The sequence below is a fragment of the Alligator mississippiensis genome, chromosome 12 (assembly GCF_030867095.1).
Source record: "Alligator mississippiensis isolate rAllMis1 chromosome 12, rAllMis1, whole genome shotgun sequence".
In the NCBI taxonomy this organism is placed as follows: Eukaryota; Metazoa; Chordata; order Crocodylia; family Alligatoridae; genus Alligator; species Alligator mississippiensis.
Window position 1 is genome coordinate 31025348 of NC_081835.1, and position 23638 is coordinate 31048985.

The following is a 23638-nucleotide window of genomic DNA, read 5'->3' on the forward strand; positions in this document are numbered from 1 at the left end:
TCTCCACATCCTTTTTGAATTGTGGGGTCCAAAACTGGACGCAGTACTCCAGCTGCAGCCTCACCAAGGCCGAGTAGAAGGGGAGAATGACATCCCGGGATTTGCTTGAGAAGCATCTATGGATGCAAGCCAGCGTTTTGGTTGCTTTACTAGCAGCAGCATCGCATTGCAGGCTCATGTTCATCTTGTGGTCAATCATGACCCCCGAGCCTCTTTCTTGCATAGTGCTAGCCAACATAGCACTGCCGAGCCTATAAGGATGCTGCGGGTTTTTCTTCCCAAGGTGGAGAACCTTGCATTTATCGGCGTTGAACACTCATCCGCCCACTTGCTGAGCCTGTCGAGGTCAGCCTAGATCATCCGCCTGTCTTCTGGTGTGGATGCTTTGCCCCAAAGTTTGGTGTCATCGGCGAACTTGGCCAGTCCGCCTCTGACTCCAGTGTCCATATCATTAATGAAGATGTTGAACAGCATGGGTCCAAGGACAGAGCCTTGGGGGACCCCACTGGTCACAGGACACCATGATGAGTGACTTCCATCAATTACTACCCTCTGGGTCCGACCACGGAGCCAATTTTCCAGCCAGTGGATCGTGGTGGACCCAAGGCGACAATTGGCCAGTTTCACCAAGAGGTGATCATGGGATACCAGATCGAAGGCTTTTTTGAAGTCAAGATATATAACATCTATCTCTTCTCCCTTGTCCAGGTGATAGGTCACCTGGTCGTAGAAGGAAATGAGATTGGTCAAGCAAGACCTACCCGCAACAAGCCTGTGCTGGCTATCCCTTAAGATGTTGGTGTTGGCCAGTCCGTTAAGGATGGCCTCTTTAATAAACTTTTCTAAGATCTTCCCCAGGATAGAAGTCAGGCTGATGGGCCTATAGTTAGCCGGATCCACTTTCCTCCCTTTCTTGAAGATAGGCACCACATTGGCCTTCTTCCAGTCTTCGGGCACTACACCAGACCGCCAAGAGTTTTCAAAGATCCGTGCTAGAGGCTGGGCTATGATGCTCGCCAGCTCCTTGAGTACCCTGGGGTGAAGATTGTCAGGGCTGGCTGGCTTGAAGGTATCCAGCTTCTCAAGATGTTCCTTCACGAAGTCAGCATTAATGGAGGGCAGGGGATCACCCTCACCCGGATTTCCCTGTCCCGTAGCGGGCATGGGTGTCCTATGGGACTGATGAAAGACCGACGCAAAGTACCTATTTAATAGGTTGGCTTTTTCCTGGGCGTCACTTGTCAGTTGCCCCATCTGGTTCAGCAGGGGTCCAATGTTGCCCCTGCTTTTCCTCCGGCTCCCCACATATCTGAAAAAGGACTTTTTATTGTCCTTGATGCTCAAAGCTAGTTGGAGTTCAGTTGCAGCCTTGGCTTTCCTGGTATGCTCCCTACAGGACTGGACCAGTGAGGAATAATCCTCCATATAAGATATATCTTATAAGATATAAGAGTGGGTCGAAGTTGACAAGGAAGTTGAAGTAACACATGGTTTTAGTGATGCAGAAATAATAGTGTTGTGAATCCTGAAAAGTCTAAGGTCACTGAAAAAGACTCTGAAGAGGATGGCTTTGGTAAAGAGGAGAAAATATCTTGGGCTAGAACTGCTTCATATATTGACAACTTCATTAAATTTGCTGAAAGGCGGAGTTGTTAGTCTGCACAGTAGGTTATGCAGTTACATGTTATTCACTTTAATTTCATGCAAAAGGGACAGGCAGCAAGTAGGCAGGCTGATATCAGGAATTTATTTTAAAAAAGATTCCAGGGCTTGTTATAAAGCCAGTACAGAATCAGCCCCATCACCATCAACTTCTGCACCTACAATTGATGTAGATGACTCTGAGGCACTGCAAGACCCCCCCTTGCCCCTTGAATCTCCAAAGAGGCAGTAAATTATGTACAGTACAGTAGCGTAAATGATTTTAGTTATAAGTTACATCACTGCCTCAGGATTTCTCTTCACTCCAATCCTGCTTTGCTACTACTTGATTGGTGAGTACCTCTTTACTATTTTATTCTTTATACAGTATGTTATACTGTAATGTACTGTACATTAATTCTTCAAAGATTTGCACAAGTATGGCACTATATAACTCTCAGATAACTGGAATTTTTAGATAACTGGCACCCCCCATTCTCCACTCGTGCCAGATAGCAGAAATTTTACTATACTATTCTGCTGCAGAGTTAATTAGTTTACTCCAGCCTAATAGGGGTGTGCGTCTAGATGCATGACGCTTACTGGCTGCATCTACATGAGACAATGACTGTATAGTAGCCTGAGACTACTACACAGTAACACTGCGTGGCAGTAACATTACTGCATAGTAGTTTCAGGCTACATGCAGTCAGCGTCACAAAAAAAGTCATTGGTTGACACTACTGCACAGTAACCCAAGTTACTGCACAGTCATTTAGTATTTGTTTATACAAGTACTAAATGACTGCACAGTAATGACTGGGCAGTCAGTTTCCTGTGTAGACACAGCCACTGAGGAGCTAATTAGTCTACCCTGCAGTAAATGTCTCATATAGATGCACCCACTCTGTCTAAATTAATTATTCAGAAGAGGTTTTCTTTTGAACTGATTTAATAAAAACATTACTTGAGTGTTACCTTAGTTCTCTGGTACCAAAAGTTCTTATGTTATTATGCATTAGTTGTTATCTGAACACAAAGAAAGAAATGACTTCTGCCTCTATGGATTTGCAACGGAAAAGACAAAATAGGCTTGGTCTGCAGGATAGGGATAAGCTCATAGTCTTAATAAGTACTTGGTTTCCAAAGGCAAGAAAGTACTGTACAGTAGGCTCATCTACATGAGACGCTGACCACACAGTAGCAGAATAATATTGTACAGTAGTGCGTCATAGCACCAACAGTGCTAATGCACTACTGCACTGTATCACTGTATTAGGCTACTGCACAGTAGCATCTCTTAAAAGATACTTGCCAGCATTACTGCACATTTATTTAGTACTTGATTATACAAATACTAATTTATTTATCATTACTGCACATTTATTTAGTACTTGATTATACAAATGCACAGTTAGCACTGCACAGTAGTGTCACACACAGATACGCCCAGTATGGATAAAACTCTGGTAATCTGGATGTTTCATTGCAAGAAACCACAGGTATGGCACTGTTACAGACCTATGCTGTTATGGTATTCTACAGCAAAAAACCTTGCTGTGTTACAAGTTTGTTCAACATGCAACTAAGCTGAAACAAAAGAAGGGTGCTTTTTATTTTACTTTCCAGATTTATTATTTCTAATGTTTTTTTTTCATTGATTTTAATTTTCCAACTCCTGTGTTCTGGATCCAAAGTTTCTCCAACTCATCCATTAGTCAGATATCACCTGTATAATGCCTTGCTCCCCTCTCCCCTTTGGCCACATGAGGCATTTATTATGTAGCTAATTTGTTAATTGTCCACCAGAGTTCGTGTGTTTTCCATGAACACCATTCACCCAGGAAGCACATTTTTGACATTTAAATAAGTTTACCAGTATCCTAATCTTGTTTTTTCAAAGCTATTTTTCAAAGCTGCAAGTATTTGTACCCATAACTTGCAGGACCCAAATGTTCCACATTCAAAAGATTACTTTTTATATTTTCTTCACATGTTAACTACTGAGGACCACTTCACAGAGTGAATCTTCTACTGATGTCAATGGAAATGTTATACTACAGAGGCATCTCTGTCCAAGAATGATGGAAACTAGAATTTCAGGTTCTAATAGCAGATTTCTGCAGTAGAGTCAAAATGTCATTTTTTTTTGTCCAATGGCAAAGGCAGAATAGTGCTCCCAAGAACAACAGAACACTTAAGAGATGCAAGCTTAGAATTTCCTTACTTTTGACAATTTATATCACAGCTTTTACATTAACATATTTTAAAAATTCCTTTGTTTTTCAACTGGAAAGTAAACTGTAAAAGTGAGAGAGAGACATTAAATAGATTTGAAAAGCTCTTAACATTGTGTGCATAAATATCATTGGGACTATGAAATATTTCTCCATCTTAACCTTTAGGAAAACTCCGCTTGTGAGTTCAGTCAGAATGTTCATTTTAACCCTTGGGCTCCAGGAAGCTGCACTAGAGAGATGGAAAACTGTATATTGAAAAAGGATTAACAACATTAACTCATTTCATAGTGTATCAAGCAGCTGTTAAGAGTAATGATTTTCAGTTACTAACAGCCTGTCAAGGTTTGTAACAGTGACATTGAAGGGGAAAGGCCAGATATGTTAATACTAAGTCCCTGAACCATCTAGTCCTTCTTAACTTGGATTTCTTAGAATCAACCGAAAGATGCCACTCCACATTACATTTTTTTCCTGTTTTCTTCCTGGCTTTGACTTACATTGCATGTTTCAACCCAGTGAACAGTTATAGTCAAGTTTCAACCCCATAAGTGTAAGAGCTAATGATTAATTGGTGATACAACTTTAACTATAGTGGTGCAAACAGAGAAGTCACATTAAATTTTAGCAGCAATAAAAGGGGAGGAAGAAACAAATTGGGTAAATTTCAGTTCCCTTCTTCATGTCATGTGTTCTTGTCATCAGCTTGCCTCTTCTATATTTAAAATTATATAAACATTCTCTTTCTAAGTCCTAGAGATCTTTCAAGTTAATTGTCATGATAAATTATATAGAGCACAATTTAGGTTTGACACAAATGTTTAAGCACATTTATATACTTTTTTTCTAGAAAGTTTACTATGAAAAATCATATTAATATTATATACATGCATTACCTCAACCTTCATATGCTTGTGATTTCCATATTGTGCAACTACAAATTAGAATCCTGCCTATACAGTTTGGAGTACTTAAGTATTAGACTGCTGTAGTTCTAAATCAATTTGCTCTTTATCCTCACTTCATTTTGACAGAATCCCTATAACTTAGCATGCAATAAATTATGTTGTCATATTTCAGTATCTTTACAACTAGGTTTATTTTCTAGGTAAGCAATTACCCTATGAGGAACTAAAAGTTCTTACTGTGACTTTTTGTAACTGCTCAAGCATGCCTGTGTACAGCTAAAATATTGTGTGGTTCTGGAGGGATGTGTTATATCTGTGAGTAACTGTAGCTTCTTACTGTTCTAAGTTTTCTACTCAAGATGATTTACTGTAGCTTTTTACTGCTCTAAAACAATTAAAAAACAAAAGTTTGCAAATTTTAAATTAACTGAATTTGAAGCAAAAATCACAATGTAAATTATAGAGTTATAAATTATAACTATAAAGACTGAGTATTACTTAAAGAACCATTACAAGATTAAAATATTTCCAGTTTAAAATGTAGCAGAAAAAACAGCCCCCACCAACAAAAGAAAAGAAATAAACTAACAAAGTTCATAATGGACATTTGGATAATATCCAGTGCATTATACTACATTACGCAGCTGAATGTCAGGAATAGGACACTTCTTGCATTCTTTCTGTATGCAAAACTCCCACTGAAACTATTCTGGACCATTTCAAATACAAACTGGGTCCTTAAAAACAGGCTGCTTCCCACACCCCACACTTCCTGTTCTTGTGTAGCAAGGCAAGTACATTTGTTATAATCATACTACCACCTTCATGCATAGAAACCTGATCTTTTTGTGGTAGTTTTAAATGACCCCTCATGAGGAATAATATATTTGGTTTAAAAACAGGACAAAACTTGAAGCAAAGGAAGAGCAAGGACAAATTTGTTCAAACTCTTAGTGAGGAAAAGTTCAGAATTTAGGGCTTAGGCAGACAAGGTTCCTTGGATGAATTTGATATCTTTTATTAGACCAACCCAAATAGTTGGAGAATAGTTATTAAGCAAGCTTTCGAGTTCAAAAACCCTTTGTCAGGCTAAGGAAGTTTCAGCAGTTGGTGTGTGCTCTTCCTGAATTTAGGGCTTGATTTTCATTCATCTCTTAATTTTCCTCACAAACTATGAATGTTGCCTGGAAAAAAATGTTAAAATGGAGGGGCAAATGTCAAACTTTGTCCACTATCCAGAGATTTCTGCCTTCCCCAGGCTCACAACAAGACAGTTGTCTTGTATCCAATGAGTAGCTTCACTTAGGCCAGCTATTCTCAACCAGGGTGATGCTGGAGATAAGAGATAAGTGCAAGCTCAGGTGAGAAGGTAAGTGCAGGCTCTTCCCTTTCAACTGCTCTTCCTTCTCCCTCACCCCAACCCTCCTCTACCCGCTCCAAAACTCACTGCAGTGCAGGCTCTTTGCTGGCAGCTGCTACTCCTCCTTCCTGGCCACTCTTCCAGCAGGTAAATACTATAACAAATATATTAACAAATACTATATGTTAGATTTTTTTAATGGGATGCTGCTCAATTCACAAAAGTTATGGAGAGGTGCCTCAAGTCTAAAAGAGTTGAGAACCACTGATCTAGGCAAGCCTAAAGTACAAAGGTTGACTCTACAAAGTGTGCATGACATAAGATGTAGAACTGGTAGAAAGAAGCAAAACTCCTCATGTTGTGGACTATGGAGCAGATGATCAGCTAGTATAAACTGTTACAGGATCTGGCTCCTGGTTCATTCTGTATTACATTACACAACCTACGTTCATTTATTTAACCAAGATAATAGCTAATATTTCTGTGGAATCCTGGCTTTTAGGAAGCCAATGGCAGAACTTCTATTAATTACAGTGGGCAGGTCTATACAAGATGGTACTGTGCAGTGGTTACTATGCAATTATTTAGTACTTGTATAATCAAGTACTAAATAAATTCACAGTAACTGGAGTTACTGTGCAGTAGTGCTGGTAAATGCCTTTTTAGTGATGCTACTACGCAGTAGCGTATTAACACTGTTTGTGCTCTGACATGCTACTGACTACTTAATTAGTATTATTTGGCTGATGAGCAATTAGCGTCTCGTGTAGATACACCAAGTTAGGTCAGGATTTCATTCTTGATCTTTTATTGCCAGGGTGCTTGGTGTGCCTCCTGATCAATATTAGGATATGGAGTATTCAAATCCCTATGGCCAGCACAACCAGATGTAGCATGCTAATGGGATTCTCCCACGTAGTCCCTGCAGCGAGCAGCTCAATCACTTCAAGAAAAACATTCCTCTACAATCCCAGATCTGGAAAAAGGCCACACACTACTGACACCACTTAAAACCAGCTCTGGTGTACTGTTTTCAGAGAAACAAGGTCTACATTTTCAGACATGATGCAGAGAATAGTTTACACTAGTATAGAGAATTTATATCGTATTGTGGACCAGAGTTGAGGACAGAGAATGGCACATTAAATTCATCGTCCTAGCGTTAAAATAAATCAAGATGCACCATAAGCACTGACAGAACTTAAATGCAAATATCACTATGTTTCTCAAAAGAAGACATAAAGGAAGGTGATTGCTAGAACGATACCATTTGTTTGCTACTTATTTTTTGCTCTGTGATAGAACAGAAGCAATGCTGCACAAGGGAACATGTTACACATTAGTGAAAAATCTCTGTGGGAGTCCTGATGATCTTAACATTCATATTCAGAAGGAATATCACTCTGTCTAAACACAAAGCAAGAACTTTAATGTAGTTCCCTGTGTGTGCCAAAGCTTAAAGAGCCATTATATTGCTACATGTCATGGAACAAAAGAGAATAGGAGGAACAGGAGATGCTTAAATCAAAAGCATATGGAGCCAGTTTGATCAATTTGAGGAGGTAATTAGCCCAATCCTCTGTTATTTTTACCTATAAAGAACAAGAAAAGTTGCTGCCAACTTTTATATATGCAACAACCTTTAACAGTTGAAACTGTTTGACAGAAAGGGTCTGAATAGTATTCCCTATTTCAATTACAAGATAAAATATCTTCAAAACTCAACTTCCCAATTAATTTAAGAGCAGTTTTTCCTGATTCTGTGTCTCATGCCGAAATGGCCAGTGACATCTTTCTCCTTTTCTTCCCTCAGAAACAGACACATCTCCTGTTGACTTTAAAGGCCTTGCAAGAACCCTGGAAAAAAGCTACAGGGGGTTATGGAACATATCAGCATTACAGAGGAGGGAAGAGAAAGGAGGGGAAAACCTAAAGATAAAGATCTCTCAGAATCATCAATGAGGGATGCCCCCATAAATCTAAGGCCAGAACTGGAAACTGTATCCTGCTGATTTGTCTCTTTATTTCACTAATTCTTCCAAGATGCTAAAAGACACTCACTGGAAGCAGTTTAATAGCACATTGTTGGAAAATTGTTAGTGCCTTAATCATACAAGATCATTCTGAGGCTCCTTGGGAATTTAGATTTGCACAGCTTATTAGGATGTGACCTTTCCCTCTGATTTTTTATTTTAAAATCAAGTTAACATGCAATTTCCCCAGTGGGAGTAGCTGTGCTTCCTTCACAGATAAGGAAAATAGTAATGGCAATTCATATAGAGGAACTTTTATATTTCTATAGTACAGGCAACATTGTGGTCTTGACAGACATCCAAAGCATTCCTAGAGACTGAGGGGAAAATCACGTGATATGTTAATGAAAAAAAAGCCCAAAAACATAATCAAAAGGTATTTCCCTGAATCTTTCACCCAATTTTTTTCAACAGCCAAGTCATATGATATTAAGTTTGAGTCACTTTGGAGACATATAGGTCCCACCAGTTAGGGTGATGCTACTGCTGGTTGTGAGATAATTTTGGTATTAATTGCTTTGAATCTGGACTACTATTTTATGACACAATTCTGAAGGACCCATTATCCTCACTGGATTCTACAGAACTCAGCTCTGTTTCTCTGTAGCTCTGAAATTGTCGCACTTCATCAGACTCCCAGCACCTCTTTTCTACCAATTTATTTACTCTTAACTAGAGATCCAATGAAAGTGGTTGGACTGGTGCAGGAGTAAGAATTTATCTGCCCAGTTCCTCCCTAATTATTTTTCTTTGCCCTTTTTATAATAGTATAATCTTTTCTCTGTACCCCCAGACCCAGATTCCTTTTAATTGAGTTTAAATTTCCAAGTAACATGCAAATACATGAAGAAATAAATAAGAAATAAATGGAAGTTTCAGTGGTGCTGCATATATCAAACACATTTCTATATTCTAAATTTTATATGAATCAAGATTGCAAAAGTTCACAGCTTTTGATTATGAAATTATTTCCTTGGCATAGTAACATTCTTGACGACGATTAGGTCAGTGGTACACCAGGAAAGGAATAATTGAAATAAAGAAATTAAATATTTTTCCTTTTGAACATTAAGGGAAAAGGATAAAGGTATCATTCATTGTGGCATTCCTATCCAAATAAGCTTTTCCCACAATCACAAGGTAGTAAATAGTGAAATAAAGTAAACATTTTCCTTAAGTGTTTAATTCCCTAGAATAATCTTGTTAAATTAATACATTGGCTAAGCGGTATAAGTTTTTATTCTACATATGATCATCTTCATGACGTGAATGCTGTCACAACACTGGAGTCAACAGAAGAATGGAACAGCACAGGTGTTCCCTGAAATAAATTTGGTGCAAGCCAATCTGTTTTAAAGCAGCAGGAGTCTCTAATCAGTGAGAAATTATTCACTAGATTATGTGAATCTATGTAAAACTGCACATATTAGGGTGGAATCCTCACTGGAGACATGTGAATTGTCCTAACTACTTTGTACTTTGTAACTGCTCTGCAACCAAAGTTTGGCTTCCTAAAATTTTCCTGCAATTACTATTAGAATGGGTGCCCCTAAGTATTTAGATTTGCATTTCCAGAAAGAACCCTCCTTTCAATGACTGACAAAAGATACTGGTTTATTGATTTCAGAATCAAGTAACTGGCAGCCCTTAAAATCAATTTAAATTCAGGGTAGGCCCTAGGAGTTAATTTGCAATTGACCTGAGGCTAATCTACCTCTTGGATAAGTAAGAAGAGTCATTATCTAAATTACAGGTTTAAAGCCTTATATAAAGAAAATGTAACACAAGACTAAATACATTCAACCTAATACAATTAATTTAATTCATCTCCACAGTATATTGGTGCTGTATGTATCAGATCCCAAGTTTTTAGTAAGAAGCTCAATACAGTTACTACTGCACAGAGAATTAAATAAAAAAAACTTGACAAATTATAAAGCAAGAGTAAGGAAAAGCAATCTGTTGACTAACCTCATTTTAAATGGCACTGCCCACATGTTTGAAAAATGATTCAGCCCAAGCTGTATCTGTGTTCCTTCTGCTGTGACACCGAATTTCTACATAGGTGCATAGCGTAGGTGCTAAGAGTTTATTTACAGAGGGCAGGACCAACCTTGCATGTAAACACATAAAGAACATGATAAAGAGCTTTGTGTCCCATTAGTAATTTACAGAATTATGATTTGCTCCTCCCAAACACACCTATAATTGAATTCCTCTGTCATAAAATCACTGGGACCAAACAAGTTCTGATATCTTTTATCAAGCCTCTTTTTCTCATCATTTGTTAACATATTTATTATGGACCTTTTCTTCTTTTTATAGATTCATTTACTTTAGTTATAAATTAACCCTGGAATTTACCCTCCCACAGATCACAAACTCCAGCTCTTTTATTCTGCTTGCAAAAGTTTCAAGCTTATGAATTTATGGTTTAGAGCCACTTTGAACAACAGTTGATAATTAAAATGAGTGAAAAAAATGAGCTTAAAAATTCAGATTCAATATGCATAGAATTCAAAAGTTTACATGCTTCTTTGTGCCTTTCTGATCTAAAAATCAGGCTAGATATAGTTAAGGGGAAACATGTTCTCTTGTGAGATTTCTGGTGCTTCTTTCATGGTTGACAAATATAAAGCACAATCCAAAAATTCTTACTCTGGATAAAAATTCAATGTTTCAACTGAAGATGTATGCTATTTCCCAAGTTAGACAGCATTTTTTCAGAAGGAGATCCAACTTCATTTTATCCAATTAACAAAACATAAATATGTTTTTAACACAATAACAAAAATAATGAGCATTCAAAAACCCCACACATTTTTATTAATGTAAATGTTTAATATACAGCCAAAACTTTAGTTTCAGTAGCTAGGATAATACACCAACCATTTGCTTTATTACAGTCTGTCTTTCCCACATGCAAAACAGCTTAAATTTTGAGGCTTGATGTAATATGACTTTGCAAGGTAAACCTGGCTTGTCTAAAATTTCACTCCTGTTCATACTAAGAATTTTCAGTGAAAAAAATGACTTAGTGATGATTCAGAGAACTGATAATCAGACTTACAGAACCTTCCATCCCTAGGTCACTTTAACAGATCCAGCTTAGTCTGGCTGTGACCATGGCTGTTACATATACTGTATATAATGAGGTAATAACTTAATCTTCTTCCTGGTATATATGTCTTCCTCATCAAAATACAGTCACAAATGGCACCCATGTTTTAAAAGGAATTTATCTGGACTTTTTATGTCACGTATATTTATTCTCCCATAAATCACAAGTTAAAAGGTTCAGTAACCTGTACATTACGTGATTTTATGTGTAAGTAATGTATTTGTCTCACAATGGGGTTTTCCACTCTTAATCCACCTTCCAAGCAAAAGGAGCTTGATTTTGCTTCTCTTATTGGTAGTGTAACAATTCTACTCATGAGGTTACTTGACAGTCAACTGAAGTTAAAACATTTTGTCTCTCTGATTTATAATATTCTATAATTATCAATAACGTCTAATACATAAAACTATGTCTGGTGTTCTTTGCGAATTTTATAACTGATAAAAGATATGTTCCCAAATATTTCATTTATTTAATTATCTACCATAGGTTATTGCTGTATCTTTGTTTTGTCTTTGCAAAATATGGCATATTTTGCTTTTTTAACAGAATCAATTGTGATATACTGGAATAGTCAAAATAAATTATCTCAACTTTTACAACACATTTGATTCTTCTATGGTAAAATAAAGACCAAGCTGTTGAAATATATACTGTTAAATATCTTAAGCTTAAAGTTTTCATATCTTTTGAAATATAAACTTAATTTAGCAGTCTTCTCCTGATCGTACAAATCACACTGATTTTAATATTGCCCTTGTTAGTGCTGCATATTTTGAAAAAGCAAGTCTTGTGCTCTTATATACAAGTCCCACTGTGCAACAGAATCAAACCCAGAAGGCCCTAATACATAACTGTAGTTCTAGTGAAGTCAATGAGTCTTTGGGGTGACCTGAACAGACCTGAACAGAGCCCTCTGGAGGATCAGAGCCATAAAATGTGCAAAGTACCATCTACTGCCACACCTTGTGTACACAAGCTCATAATTTTGTTTGCATGGGGGGACTTTCACTCAAGGCAGAAGGAATTTTCAGAACAAACAAGATGTTATTTATTCTTTAAAGGTGACCTGAATATTTCTGCATCTAAAAATATGATATAATGGTTGATATGTATAGGACAATACATTTTTTTGCCACATAAGAAGCAATAACTGAGTCCCTTCCAAGGGTTTAACTATAAGAAAAACAGGTTTTGAGTACCCAGGGGTATGATTTTTAAATCAAGACTTCTTTTAGATCTAGAACAGCCATTGCTGGAACTGTAGTGGATCTTGCTTATCTTGAGCCTCAGGTAGGGAGAAATTTGAGAGAAAGGAAGACAAATGCAGAGAAAGGAAGATATATTTTTGAGACAGGTTGGTTTTAAATTGGAAAGACTCCTGGACAGTAGAGCAATAATTGCAAGTATCTTTTTTAACTATGAAAAGATTAATACAGATTGAAGTTTCAGCAGTGCCTAAGCACTTTGGAAAGGAAGCCCAATTGATCTTCCATGGTATTTCAGCTCTCAAGTTGCTTAGGTACTTATGAAAATGTCTAATATATTTATGTGAGGGGCAAAGATTTCTTAGAGTGATATCTTTTATTGGACCAACTATGCATTTGGGATGGAGTTAGACAAGCTTTCAGGTAACCTGAGAAAGAATGTCTTGGTTTCAAAAGCTCCTGGTCTGCTCCAGTCAAACACGGACCCAAGCCGCACGCAGTGCCTGTGAGCACCGTGTGGTGTGTCCTAGAGCATGTGGTGAGTACTGTGCAGTAGCCCTGTGCAAAGTGGCTAGTCTTCGCTTTGGATTCGGATTCGGCCAATTCAGGGAACAGTCATTCAATCTGGTGATTCGAATCACTGTCCTGAATCGATTCAGCCAAATCTGATTCAGAGATTCGGCCACAGCCAAATTGGCTGAATCTCCAAATCAGCCCCATCCCCTGCCCGCTCTCAATGGCTGCCCTGTCTGCTCTCCCAGCTCCCGGCTCTTTGAAAAACAAAGCCCCCAGTCACTGGCTGCTGCCAGGCAGGGGTGGTGATCCCTGCTACCCCCAGTTGCCCTGTGCTGTGTACCCCCGCCCACTCCCCCAGCTCCACCCCCATGGCTCCCTCGCCCACCCCAGCTCCCAGCCCTTTAAAAAAAAAGGCCCCACACTCACTGGATCCTTCCAGGTGGTGGTGGCTATCCCCACTGCCCCCCAGAAGCCCCAAGGCTGCTGCAGCAGCTGGTGAGTTCGGAGTTTTTTTTTTAAAGGGCCAGAAGCTGGGGTGGGCAGGGCAGCCATGGGAGGCAGGGGTCAGGGGGCTCATGACAGAGCCCCCGATGCAGCGCGGAGCAGTAGGGGGCACTGGCGATCGCCACCCTGCCCGGCAGCAGCCAGTGACTGGGGGCTTCTTTTAAAGAGCGAGGAGCTGGGCTCAGGTGGGGCAGCAATGGGGAGGGCTGGGAGAGTGGGCAGGAGCTGGGGAGCACTCAGGGGGACTGTGGAAGCAGGCAGAGAAATTGGGCCTGGCAGGGGTCCCCCCACGTTCCCCTCCTCCCTCCTCCAGCCTCCCCTCCCCCACCCGCTACTTACCAGCATGGAGTCCGGGTCCAGCTCCCTGATGCAGCCAGCAGGGACTGCCTGAATCGTTGAAGCTCTCCGAAACTTTTCCAAAACAATTAGGAGAGCTTTGAATCGATTTGGACCTTTTCACTGGTCCCCTGATTTGATTTGGATTTGGAGATTCAGCCACCAAATCGGGCTGAATCACCCCTGAATTGAATCAGCACCCAAAGCTTCTCATAGCTCTACTGTGCAGTCCAGATAGGGTGGCCACTACATGCTGCACAGCTGCTGAACTGGCCAGACTGTGCCACACACGATGCCCACTCCAGTCACTCCGGGATCTGCATGGATCTCAGACCAGCTGGAGTAGCTACCAGGTCAGGTATGCTGAGGGAGGGTAGAGGGGGAAGGTAAAGGGAAGGAGGTCCAAGGGCCAGATCTAGCCCATGAACTGGCCTTGCACGATGGGCATGCACCGTGCCTCATATAGGTCTGATCAGACCTGGGGGCTGCATGGGAGGCCAGATAGCAGGGTTCCATGGGCTGGATTCAGCACTCAGGCCATATGTTTGACATCCCTGCTGTAAGATATTACATTTCAGTATTATCACGAGTCTGTGGTCAATGCTCTTACAGATTAATGTAAGAGGAATATTAACACAATTCCTTATTACATATTCTTTTTCTCCCAGGTTTGCCAAACTGGGGCAGCTGAAGGGCTACTAGGGCCAGCAGCAACTCCCCTTACGTTAGTAAGTACCTGAATGCACTATGTAGGGGCCTGACAGCTACCATGAAACCTCTTACTTTCTTTCCTATCCCCCATGAGCTACAATAACTCATGCAAAAATAGTACAGTTCTTCCTGGGCTGAATAGATTCCATTTTAGACTGTGACATCTCAAAAGGCATAAAGCAAATTGGTTTTAATAAAACTAATTAGGGAAGGCAGAAATGGAAAAAGTCATATTAAATTTGTCAGTGCATATTCTTTTCAGTAAACAGTATTTTCTACAATATATTTTCTCCAGTCTAATTTGAGAAGTCTGAATCAGTAGCACCTCTCTCACTTTGTGGAGGAGCAACTCCACAGTTTAATACATTGCATTGTCAGAAAGCCCTTTTTTCCCAGTTTCCAGACTAAATTGCCTTAACTTTGTTCTATTATTCTTAGTTATACCACTATGCATTAGTCTGATTTTGTATTTTCCAAAGAAGATTGAAGGAGTTAGATCCTCAAAGCGCATTGGGCTACATTGAAAATGCCAGTCCTAAATAATTCTTTTTCCTCTTTGGTATGATATTTGCATCATTTATATACTTCTTGTCATGTTGCGTGGCTGAAGCCATAAATTAAATTAATTTGTGGTAATTTAATTCCTTCCATGCTCCTGATACTCTGCCTGGCAACATGGAACCCCAAACTGAATGCATTATTACAGAGAATATTGTGATGTTTCACCTTTGTAAACTCACGTCTAATTTGCTGTCCTCTACCATACTTGGGGTAACCCCCATTTTCCCCTACTCCTCTTCTCCCTCCTTCATCCCTCTCCCTTCAAATGCAGGTCTGAGAAGACTGAGGAAAAAGTAAGCTAGATAAGCCACCCTCATCTTCCCTGCTTGGTTTATATTTAATGCCCACAATACTTGGAGGATGCTGAGCTGACCAGAAGCCTGATTGCTGCCTCTCTGAATAGTTTGTTCATTCCAATACAGAGCAGTGACTAATGAAAGGGCAGCCAGTTCATAGCCAAGCTCCTACAAAAAGGTCAAATTTCAACAAAAGGTTAAGGTTGCCACACAGGCTGAATGACATTATGCTATGCCACACTTCCTGTTGACTACCAGGGAGTAGGAGAAGCAAGAACCAGTTGTAAAGTCTGAATTAGAAAATACAGCCATGCTACATTACAGAAGCATCAGTATTATGTAAAAGTATTTTATTATTAGTTAAGTATTATATTAAACTTACCTCAGTCTTTACTTCTATACACTTTCTGTTCTATTGTCCTTAGTGACAGGGGACCTGGCATTTGCTGTTAGTACATCAAACAGTTCGGGTTCTGGCAGAAGTAATGAGAAGTGAGATTGCATTTAAAAACCAGGAACAATCTTGAACTAAAACCAGCAACCAGCAGAACTCCCAAAATACTGCAGAAAGACTGTTTTTGTGGCACTGGTACCATGTCTTAAACCAAACAGAGACAAAAAAAATTAATAGGAAGCCAGATATAGTGCAGTTTTGAGACCAAACAGGTTCCACAAAGTATTTTAAGCGCTAAGTAATGGATCTTATTCAAATGTCTGTATTGTAAGGATTCTCTGCTTAATTCTTTCCTCTAAACTAGCACCATCAGAGATAATGTCTCCCAAACCTCCCTATAAACTTCCTCAGATATGTCTTGATTTTTAATTTTCTCCTTGGCCACATTCATGGTTTCTCTCTGGCTTTCTTCTCTACTGGGCAATTACAGTACACCAGGCTCAATTCACCACTACAAGAAACAATTATGCTAACCCTTCAGAACATAAAATAGCTCTTAATATCAGATTAAAGGTAATATAAATTCTCTGTAATACATTGGACACAGAACATATCACAGGTTTGCAAAATGTTCCACTGTGCAATTTTAATTTTGGAAATATTTTTGTTTGTAAAAGTCAGTAGAACACATTGTTGATACTATTTTTATTATTTTTTTAAAACAAAGTTGATAAGCCACACAAGAGCAATTTTCTGAGTCTTCATTTAAACTTTCACCTATTTAGAACTGGCACCCTGATAACCCAAAGTGAATTGAAAGAAATGTATGACTTCCAAAACTTCAACATTACATCATGAAGTATTAAACAGTGAATTACGTAGAGTTCAGTTGTCTGATGTGATTTATGTAACTTTTTCCTTGTAGAGAAATCTGTCTTCCTCTACAACACTGGGAACCAATCAAAAGATGACAAATACTACATTCAGTTGGTGATGCACAGAACAATGAAAATGGTAATATCAAGGCAATAATTGCTTCATACAGGGTCCACTGATGAAATAATTTACAGGAATATATATTTGCAAGGAGAACTTCAATTACAAAAAGATTTCTGAAATATATATCTACCAGAACTGATGTTTCCTCCAGGAAATAAGGATATATTGGCACTAGAGTGCCAACTGGCGTGCCCAGTATTTGCTTTTTAAGATACTAAATCAATTACTTTTTTCATTGGTGGGGCAGCACAATGGTCTATGCCAGGGGTTTTCAACCTTTTTTAATAAGTGTACCCTGGTGTGGGGAGGTTGCAAGTGGTGGAGCGAACCCAGAGCGGGGAGCCAGCAGCGCAGAGTGGCAGTGCTCCATCCCCATGTACTCCTGTGTACCTCCTAGGACGTTTCAAAGTACCCCCAGTGGTATGCATACCACCGGTTGACAACCCTTGGTCTATGCCATAACATATGCCATATCTTTGTACTTTTTTCCTATTTAACCTAAATGTAGCCCATAATACAGTGATTTAATTTCTAGTGATCTAAGTTTTATACAATGAGTTAGGCTACCCTAAGTAAAAAAATTCTGAAGATTTCCTATATGTAACCATATCAGGTTGGTAAAGAAAGTAGACACACTGATGTTAAGTGGGCCCAATGAACAAATATTTGACTACATATAGGCATATTGCCAGGAAATTATGTAAGAAACTCTTGTGGGTCCCTAATTCCTGATGTTATAAGGTTTTTGTTGCCTTTGTGAAAACTGCTACCCAGGTCAATGGAACTGACTATTTCTTATTGCAAGAGGCTCATGATGGCAAAAATGTTACAAAATGAAATTGAGATGAATGGTAGAGTTGGATATGGGAAACAAACATTACATTTTATTATATGACACCAGATTCTCTCTTTCAAAGTATTAATACACAGATATTATTTTAAAAATCTACCAAAAACGAATAATGTTTTCACATGATTTCCAAAAATATGCTTTTTTACTGGCCGTAGCATTGACTGTACTCTTAGCAAACAACAAGTATTTTTACAGAACTGTTAATAATTTGAAGCTTGCAAAAGAACAGCACAAAAAGTACATTTTTATTTTCTGTTTTTAAGTTACATGCTGTCACTAACAATTGTAATATTATTTTTTCAACTTCATCTTACATTCAACTGTAAGAACACCTAGTTACTGAGACTTGATACATTTAAAACTATTGTACTTTTAACTCAGGAGTCAGCAATCTATGGCCTACAGTGGGATTCAGCCTGCAAAGAGATTTTATCCAGCCCACCGTGCTGGGCCAGCAGTGGCACTCAGCAGCTCGGAGAATCAATGGCAATCAGCACTCGGGAAAAACAGCAATGGTGGCTGGGCCACAAATATCAGAATGACTTCAAAGACACATATATTTGGCCCATCATTGCTTAAAGGTTGCCAACCCCTGCTTTAACTGAGTTAAGTAAGCTAACAATGGCCCTAGTGCAGGGGTGGTCAAAATACAGCCCACAGAAGGCTTTTGCCTGGCCCACAGTGGGTTTCTCCATTCTGCCCAGCCCAGGCACGAGGGGCAGCCCAGGCCATGGCACAAGCAGCCATTCTCTTCCCCCCACCGCTCCCCTGGGCACAAAGTAGAGTTGTGGTGGCATGGCAGCCGGACTCCATTTCCTGGCAGCCCCAGTGGCGGCAACTCCTGGCTGCCACATTCAGACCTAGCCCCAGTGCCAGGGCACTCTGGCTCATCCAATCTGCACCCACCACCAGGGTCAGATCCTGAGCGAGCAAGGCACATGGTTGGGTGGCTGGGATCATGCCATGGGCTGGCTGGGATCATGCCATGGCTGGCAGGGTGTGGGGCCTAGAGCAAGATGGGCAGGCAGGGCCAGGGCCCTGGGAGCTTGAGGCAGTGACAGCGCAGGGTTGGAACCCGGGGCAGAGTCACGATCCGCTGCCTGCATGCCCCTGCAATGGGCATGGGTTCCATTGGCAGGGGCATGCAGGAAGCAGATCACACCTCTGCCATGGCTGTGGCCCCACGCTGTCACTGCCCCATGATCCAGGCCCCAGACACAACTCCCTGTCAAACTACTTGTGCTGTCTGCGTAACTCCTGGCCAGTTTCCATGGAGACCCTGGGATCATGGGGCCATGACAATGTGGGGCCAGGGCTGGGGCTGGGGCCAGGCCAGAGCCCCAAGTCTGTGGGCAGGAATGTTAAGGTGGCCACTGGACCTGTATTATACTAGACTATTATGTTTTTAATCCCTCTGTCCCCTGTCCATAGGGCCATTCCAAGGGGGTGCGAATCGGGGCAACCACCCTGGGCCCCATGCTTTGGTGGGGGGGCACAGAGCTGGGCGGAGTGGCCACAGCCCCTCCTGTAGGGCCCACCTAATGCTGGTGGCTCTGTGCCGCTGCCACTACTGGCTTTGTGTCCAGCTGCTCACGCCCTCCCCCACCGCTGCTGCCAGCTTCTTTGCATCCGGGCCCTGCACGGGCTTATTTGCCCTGGGCCCCACACCTTGCTAGGGTTGTCTGCCTGTCCCTTCCTGTTTTGCAGTTTATTGGTAGAAATGGATATCAGTCATTTGTTCCCACGATTCTATTGGCTGTAGAGGTGGGGTAGTGCACAGCTAGGAGGAGCATGTTCTGAGCCACCCAGGGAGGAGGGAGCTGAAGGATCCTAGAGGCTGGCCCCTCTGCTAGGGTGGCCATCATAGAGGACAGTCTGGTTGTCCTCTGCCCTCTATTGATACTAAACCAAATGCCTTTATGTCCTCTATTTTTCTCTTGAAGGAGAAATAGAGGACATAAAGGCATCGGATTTTGTATCAATACAGGACAGAGCACAGAGTAGTAGAAAACCAGAATGTCCTCTATGATGGCCGCCCTACCCTCTGCGCCTGTGCGAGGAGCCATGGTTGCAGTGCATGTGTGGGCACAGCAGGAGCTGAGGCACTGCTGCATGTTTGGCGTGTGCAGGTGGGTCTGGACCCTGGGGCAACTAATCTGCTGGAGCGGGCACTTGGTTAGCACACATACTTCCCTGCACTGCCTCAGCACAAGGTAATGGCTTTGAGAGCAGGGAGGGGGAGCATTGCATTTGTATCTGCTGGAACACCAGTGGGACTGGGAGGAGGGTCTTGTCACCATCTTTACACTTACAGAGCAGTCTGGTGAGTCCCTGGGGTGTTCTACTGAGTGGGGAGAGGAAGCTTTGGGCAGAGCTCTGGACTCCTGAGCACCTGGGCTGGCTCATTAAACCATTAGTTCTCCTCTGGGACAGGCAAACTTGTCTGTATTCTGTGGGAGGAATGGAAGATACTGCTGGGCAGCTGGCTGCACTGCCAGAGGCATCCAATGCCCACTGACGCCACTCAGCCCAACTCTGACCAGAATGTGCCCAGGGCAGATTCCTGGGTACCCAACGTCTCTGCTGAATACTGATGGGGGGAGGGGAGGTCCCTGTGCAGTGTGTGCCCCTGGCTCCCAAGTCTGGAGCTGGGCTGGAGTGAGATCGGATCTCAGTGTGGGGAGGGGTTTCTCAAGCCTCACATCAGCTATGCCACATTCTCTCAAGGCTGGACTGTCTGGATAGAATAGCTGAGCTGTGGGATATGTGAAACCATGATGCAGGGGGAGGTAAGGCTCCCTGTTGGCTGAACTGCAGAGGCTCACAAACTTGCTGCTGGTCTTAGCACTTGCTCTTGCTCATCTCACAAGATGCCATGCATTCATCAGCGTGGGGTTCATGGATCAAATAGCAGTCTTTTTGTGGTCTTTTTGTGATGGCCCTGCTCCTTGCTGCTGATTGGCCAAAGGTCCCAGTGGCCCCACCCCTTGCTGCTTATTGGCCAAGGTGGTGGCCCCCACCCCTCAATACTGACTTGCCAAGGGGCAGTGGTCCTGCCCTTCACCAAAAGGATGTCCTATATTCTGGGGATGTGTCCATGACCACCCGAAGGGATGTGCAAGGAGTGCATCGTGGCTCTATCCCAGACCCATGCTGTCACTGCCCCGAGATTCTGGGGTCTCCATGGAGACTGGCCAGAAGCCACACAGGGGGGGTATGTGGGTGGGGAGATGTATCCTGGGCTGGGATTGTGGGGCAGTAACAGTGCAGTGCTGGGGCTGAGCCATGATCCACTCCCTGCATGTCCCTGACTGCACAACCTGTGCCCATTACAGGGGCATACAGGAAGTGGATTCTGGCCCTGCTCCAGGCCCCAGCCCTGTGCTGTCACTGCCCTGTGACCCCGCCCCATGATCCTGGTGTTGCCCACCTGTCCCGCTTCCAAACAGGGTTCCCTGCCCACCCTGTGTCCCCATCTCACATAGGGAGTTTTGGTGAGTTGTTGTGCTGGGGGGCAAAGGGGTGATGACCCAGTCTCACCTCAGCAAAATTCCCTATATGGCCTGAAGGCCCAAATAATTGCCCGCCCCTGCCCCAGTGTAAATAAAATAATACTAGCTTAAAAAAATCATTCTGCTAGTGTAGGTTATTTAATTCAGAGAACTGGTATGAAGTTACAGTGGCAGAAGAACTTTTCTGTTATGAGGGTTTGTTAGTATAGCTATAGAAGCATAGCTGACAAACACTTTCTTATACAGGCAAAGATCAACATCTGAAAGATTATTTCATTTGTCACCTCAGAAACTGTCTCCAACAAAAGAAAGGTACCAGATTGGTACAAGAAAGTTCTGTCAGTAAGCAAAGTTTTAAAGACAAGTAAAAGAATAGCAAAAAACCCTCACATTCCAATAAATAAATAAATTGATATACTTTTAAGTTAGGAAGTATGTTCTTTAAATCAAATATATACTGGTACTGACTAAGCAAATAGAGAATGGTAGACATGCTTAAGTGTGAATGAGGGTACTCCAGCTGCTTAAAAGAAGAATTTTAGTAAAAACTTACTAAATAATACTAATTGGTAGGGCTGTGTGAAATTTCAGCAGCTATTTTGTTTCAGAACTGTTTGGCCCATTTTGGTGCCCAAAACACAGAATCCGAAACAAAACGGAAGACATCTATGAAACTAAACAAAACCATCTGAAATGTTTCAGAAATGTTTTGAATGTTTTGGAATGTTTCAGAGGTGAACTTGTGGGGAAACAGAAACTCAGAAGAGAGAGGGGGAAGGGGCGGGGAAAGGACAGCTCTGATATTGACATCTCTGGCTTGGCTGTGTCTGAGATCTGTCCCTGAGGTCCCTTCCAATCCCAGTGCTCTGGGGGAGGGACGGCAGCCTGCTATCATCCCATTCACAGATCCAGGGGCCCACACCCCTGGGAGGAGTCTGGCACAGCCCTGCAGCCCTCTGGGGGGTGGTGTGGGCCCCCAGATCTGTGTGAGGGATGACAGCATGCTGCTGCCAGCTAGGGCCAGCGCCAGCACTCGAGTCTACTCAGTGCAGACCACACTGAACACTGGAAAGAACCCAGTGCTGGCACTGGCCCCAGCCAGCAGCAGTAGCCTGCTGGCATCCCGTGTCCAGATCCAGGGGGCTACACCCCCCAGGAAGCATCCAGCACAGCCCCACAGCCCTCCTTTTAAGTGCCGGGAGGCTGGGGCCGGGCAGGGGATAGGGCCAGGCAAGCCAGCCATGGGGGCTTCTTCCATGGCTCCCCCTACCAGGGCAGAGGCAGGCACAGCTGGAGGAGCCATGAGAGAAGCCCCCATGGCTGCCCTGCCTGGCCCTATCCCCTGCCCGGCCCCAGCCTCCCGGCACTTAAAAGAAAAAAAATAAAGCCCCACACTCATCGGTTGTAGCAGTGGTGATCAGGGCCTCTGGGGGGCTCATGGAAGAGCCCCCCAATGCAGCGAGGCAGTGGGGGGCAGCGGGAATTGCCCCCCCGCTTGGCACCTGCACGGCAGCTGTCACATCGTGTGAGTGCAGCAATGCCCACTGCCCCCCACTTTCCTTCACTGCACGGGGTAGAAGGGCTCTGCCATGAGCCTTCAGAGGCCCTGATCACCACTGCTAAAGCTGGTGAGTGTGGGGCTTTTCTTTTTAAGTACCCAGAGGCTGGGGACGGGTGGGGGATGGGGCTGGGCAGGGGCACCATGGGGGCTTCTCCTGTGGCTCCCCCCACCAGGGCAGAGGCAGGCACAGCCAGAGAAGCTGCAGGAGAATCTGCAGCCACCCGGCTGTACCTGCTTCTTCCCGGCCAACCTGAATCTCTGAATCAGCGCCAGAACAGCGATGAAACTCCGAAACAGATTCAGCCGAATCGGAATGGAACAGTGATCTGAAATACCGAAACGAATCATTGTCCTCCGAAATGGCCAAATCCAAAACTGAAACAAAACACAGCCATTTCACACAGCCCTACTAATTGGGTGAAGAAAATCTAGCCACTAGCAATTTGTTACTGTTCAAGCAACAGAGGATCACTTGCACCACTAGTGAATTTTAAGTACCTCATCTCAGGCATAGATGTGAGTTGGAAATAGGGCTAGCAGATGAAATGCTATTCTTTCATTGTCATAGAGACAGCTGACACCTCAGTCTCAGACATTCTCAGAATCTTCCATACTTGTTCCTCAATAAGCTTTAAATCTCCACTGGGTTTTCAATTTATAGAAATGTGTGGAAGAGTGTAATTTAAATAAGATCACAGAAAAAGAAAACTGTATACATGAATGCAATGTTTTGCTTCTTAGGTATAACTGTTATCTCTTGATTTTCAGGGGTTTATAGGTGTGCAACTGATGGAAAAAATTGTTCTTCTTGTTTTGAAATTATTGGATGGGGTTAAAAGTGAATCTAGTAACAGTACAAAATAAGCACTGAAAATTCAACATAAAAT

General features: G+C 42.2%; 1 protein-coding gene across 5 annotated transcripts in view; it reads right to left on the minus strand.

Annotated features, from left to right (window-relative positions):
• The window catches only part of PPARG (peroxisome proliferator activated receptor gamma), a 119133-nt gene that overhangs the window by 85579 nt on the left and 9916 nt on the right, over positions 1-23638 (minus strand). For 2 of the 5 annotated variants that reach the window (XM_019494843.2, XM_019494883.2), the window contains exon 2: positions 15815-15905. The gene's annotated coding sequence lies outside the window, so the exon portion shown is untranslated. Of the gene's footprint in view, positions 1-6233; positions 6301-10150; positions 10293-15814; positions 15906-23638 lie in introns of all 5 variants that reach the window. The other 3 variants (XM_019494977.2, XM_019494928.2, XM_019495022.2) reach the window with 3 other exon arrangements.